The sequence below is a fragment of the Eumetopias jubatus genome, unplaced genomic scaffold (genome assembly GCF_037043125.1).
Source record: "Eumetopias jubatus isolate StellerSeaLion01/CBP00866 unplaced genomic scaffold, mEumJub1_p1.0 scaffold_15, whole genome shotgun sequence".
In the NCBI taxonomy this organism is placed as follows: domain Eukaryota; kingdom Metazoa; phylum Chordata; class Mammalia; order Carnivora; family Otariidae; genus Eumetopias; species Eumetopias jubatus.
In genome coordinates this window covers 11,931,761-11,936,252 of record NW_028274821.1, presented here as the reverse complement: position 1 = coordinate 11,936,252, position 4,492 = coordinate 11,931,761, and the positions used below count along the sequence as shown (strand labels likewise).

The window sequence follows — 4,492 nt, the reverse complement described above, 5'->3', positions numbered from 1 at the left end:
TTTGCCCATTTTTCTATTGGGCTTTCAGCTTTCCTTATTGATATGAAATAATGTTTTTAAAAGAATAGATTGAAGGCATTAAGCTACACTTTTGTATGATTTTAATATCCAGACATCTAGATCTGAGCCTTCAGACAGTCACAGAAGTTAGAAAGTTTAGCTGCAATTTCTGGTTCTTTCCTTGTTGGTGGGCTTTTCAGAGAGGGAAATGATAGGATCCCAAGGTAGTAGAGGCCAAGTGGCTGCACTTGATTCTCAAAGATGTGGTAGGCATGGCTAAAGTAATGGGCAGCAGAGGGCATCCGTAATCATCAGTCCGACTTGCAGAGGTCTTTGGCATGGGCTAGTTGATCATAGTGTCCTCAGAACTTACAGAGATGGCTAGCCTTCAAAAATCTTCTTTGATTTGTATAAGCCAAAAGCTTTTATTTTGGTAAAGAGACGTGAATAATTATAATGGATTGTGAGCAGTTGTGAGCAGTTCATACACCCAACACCCCTTGGATGAGGAGGCGGCTGGGCCCATTGAGGAAAGAACTTGCTACACCACTAGAAATTTAAACCTCCCAGCCTTCCTCCAAGGGACCTGAGGTGATTTATCAGATGACCATGGGTTGGAAAAAGAAGAAATAATCAGACTTTTGGAGGATTACTGATCATTTATTTAAAATGAATTACTGATTTGAATTGATTCTACGTTCTTGTGACCCAAAATACCACTGTTGCCCACCAGTTGGAGGACTTATGGAGGTCAGATAATCAATGGGCTTCAGGTCCATCTCATGGTGGCCCTGGTAGGTCCCTGAACTCACCTATAGTTTTCCCTCCATTTCAAGAATGCACAGTTGGATTCAATCTACACAGTAACTGGCAGAATCCCCAAAGGACTGTAGTCACATCTACCCATCCATCCATCCATCCATTCATCTTACTACCACTACAGCTACTATTCTACTATAATTAATAATCAGAAAATATCAAAAAGGGGCGCCTGGGTGGCTCAGTCGTCAAGCGTCTGCCTTTGGCTCAGGTCATGATCCCAGGGTCCTGGGACAGAGTCCCGCATCGTTCCCTGCTCCGCGGGAAGCCTGCTTCTCCCTCTCCCTCTGCCCCTGCTTATGTTCCCTCTCTCGCTGTCTTTCTCTCTGTCAAATAAATAAATAAAATCTTTAAAAATATATATATCAAACAAGGCACTATGATCGCAATAATAACAGCTACCTCCTATTGAGTACTATGTATCAAAGACCGGTCTAAGCCCTTTATATGGATTTACTCACTTGTTTCTCATGACACAGAGATCGCTAGGAACTTACCTCATTTTGTTCATTTTTTTCTCTTCCTTTCTTTCTTCCTTTCTTTCTAGAAAGAGAGAGAGCAAATGTGAATGTGAGCAGGAAGGAGCAAAGGGAGGAGGGTAGAGAAAATCTCAAGCAGGCTCCACACTCAGTGTGAACCTGACTCAGGGCTCAATCTCGCAACCCTGAGATTATGACCTGAGCTGAAATTAAAGGGTCCAACGCTCAACTGACTGAGCCACCCGGCCCCCCCTTTATTTAAGTAGGCTCCACTCCCAGCATGGAGCCCAATTCGGGGCTCAAACTCACAACCCTGAGACCAAGACGTGAGAGCTGAGATCAAAAGTCAGAAGCCTGACCCACTGAGCCACCACAGGCCCCTGTTCATTTTTGAGGCCTTAGAGACAAGGCACTCAATTAAGTGCATATTACAGGAAGGGCCTATGACTGGTTTGTCTGGTTGTTGATGATAGTCTTAAATAGACCTTCCCTGTAGGCAAGAGCTTTGGGCTGTTCTTTGAATTTCTCTTCTCTTCTCCAGGGCTGACACACGGCCTGTTGACTCTCTGCCTGCCTGAGGTCCAGGTATGTGGAGAAGTCTGTTTGGACAGGGTTCAGGCTGCTCTGCAGCGTTCTAGTTCTTAAACGTGGGTGTTTGCCCTCAGCCTCATCAGCAGTAGCTATGGGTGAGGGATGACCCACAAGCAAGGGAGACACACCCAGCCCTGTCACTTGTGTCACTATGGGGTTGCAGTGACCTGCAGCTTTGTCTCCCACTTACCCCAAAATATCTGGCACCTAAACATGCAGAGAAGGAAGCTCTATTTGTCCTAGAAGGCGTTTAACCATTATTTGTTTGGGGTTTTAATATCTTGTCTTCACTCTCAAAAAGGATCCTCACAATTCTGGAATGTTAGCCAGAGGAGTTCAAAAGGTAGTGATAATCAAAATAATGGTTTTTGAACCTCCAAGGTATTATGCTACGTGAAAGAAGCCAGACACAAAAAGGTCACGTATTGTAGGATTCCATTTATATGAAACATCCAGAATAGGCCACTCTGTAGAGAAAGCAGACTAGGGGTGGCCAGGGGCTAGGGGAGGGGTGCATGAGAGTAACTGCTTAATGGAAACAGGGTTTCCATGTGGGGCGATGAAAATGTCGTGGAACTAAATGTTTGCCCAACATCGCGAATGTACCAAGGGCCCCTGAATTGTACACCTTAAAACGGTTAATGGGGGGAGGGGGGTGCCTGGGTGGCTCAGTTTGTTAAGCGTCTGCCTTCGGCTCAGGTCATGATCCCAGGGTCCTGGGATTGAGCCCCACATCGGGTGCCCTGTTCAGCAGGGAGTCTGCTTCTCCCCACCCCCCACTTGTGCTCTCTGTCACTCAAATAAATAGATAAAATCTTTAATACACACACACACACACACACACACGGAAAGGAAGCCAACATACATTGGTGGTAGGCTTGGCTCATATTTGTATAGTACATCGGGCCAGCCACTTAAACTGATTCTTTTGTTTCTCTCAGTCACACTTTGTGAGCAGAACTACTGCTATCCCATTTTTGCAGAGGAGACTGAGCCTCAGGCAACATAGCCTGGGTCACAGGACCAATGAGTATCTGCAGCCAGATCTCTGAACTGAGGACGGGGGTGACTGGCTCTACCCCAGGCTCTCGGGCTCCCTCTCCTAGGACCCTTTTCCTCTCTTAGCACAATTATCTGTGCAGCTAACAACAAAATGATGGGTAGGTTGAAGGCATGGCCTCCCCTTCCCATCCCACAGAATGAGCACTTCTCTTCTTCCATGTGACCCTCTTTGAACCCAGTTGGTCCGAAAGCAGAAGAGTGTAGCATTGGCTTCCTCACTTCTCTGTCACCTGCATAATCTATGGATGGGTAAGTAATGACTAATTTATGAAATGTTAATTAATTTAGGCCTGAAGAAGAATATAGGCACAGGCACAAGTCCAGCAGCTGAGCCTAAAACTATTATCTAATCCCCTGGAATACACTAGACAACATTCTATTTCTTTTTTTTTTTTCATGGTAAAGTCTGCTTTATTGGTGGCAGTTAGTATAAGTCAATAAATATTGATCCCCAAAGAAGAATTCATTTATTTATCTGGTCCATAGAGAGCTGAATGAAACTGAACCAACTGCCTGCTGAGATGATAAACTGAAGTCAATCCTGCTTCTTGGGAAATGAAGCCATAGCTAGCTGATATATGGCATATGCTGTTCCACCAACTGTAAGGATCATAGTGGCTCTATACAGGAGGGCATCAGCTACTCCACCCTTTAGATGCACTAGAATTCCATTATCCTCCTGAAATAGCTTTTGTTTCTCTGGAACTTTATTTTCAAACTGCCTGCGTGAAGCAGTACTTATGGTCCTCTGGGCAATCTGACGAAGAGCGAGCAGATTCCACATCTTGGCTCAGTTACTACCCACCAACCGCGACAACCGACCACCAGGAACGAAAGTCCCCGCACCGGAACCGGAACTCAACAACATTCTATTTCTTTAGGGAATTTTTCAGAAGGCATTTCCCCAGACCAGGTCCACAAATATGAACTCTGCAGTCACCTTATTGACAAAGGTAGCCAGCCATCCCTCCAAAATCCCATTTGGTCCTTTTTCAGCAGAATTTCAAGATCTAACCAACACAAATATATCTGCCGCCCTTCCCCAGATCTCTTTTTTTTGTTCCAACCCATTCCAACAGTAATAGCCACAGAAAACAGGACTTGAAGAGGAATACTCATTAGTTCCCTTGAGAACCACATGAAACCTCTGGTCTGTCTTGTCAAGTAAGTGGCAAACCATCCCAAGGGGGCTGCAGAGTTCCTTCTTCGTATTCAGGACCCTGGCTTCCTTTGCAGATGCCTGGATGCTGCACACTGCTTGGGGATGGGAGGGGGTAGGGAATGCAGGGAAGAGGGGAGCTAGGGTTGCAAACTCAGTGCACTCCGCCATAACGAAGGCCAGATGAGTAAGGTGGGTGCTGTCTGTATGGGGCAGCAGACACCCAGCTCCCGCCTGCAATTATGCACAGATGTGAGCCCAGAACTGCCAAATCTACCATTTTGTAAAGAAACATCCCACATGTGAACTTGTGCGTAAAATCTGCTGATGTTTAAATTTAAGAAAATTTCATTGCCCAGTGTAGGCCAAAGAAGTTTGTGAA

General features: G+C 45.5%; 1 pseudogene; it reads right to left on the bottom strand.

Annotated features, from left to right (window-relative positions):
• Nucleotides 1-3,341: 3,341 nt before the first annotated feature.
• Nucleotides 3,342-3,792, bottom strand: LOC114219786 (cytochrome c oxidase subunit 7A2, mitochondrial pseudogene; annotated as a pseudogene).
• Between the last annotated feature and the right edge of the window lie 700 nt (nt 3,793-4,492).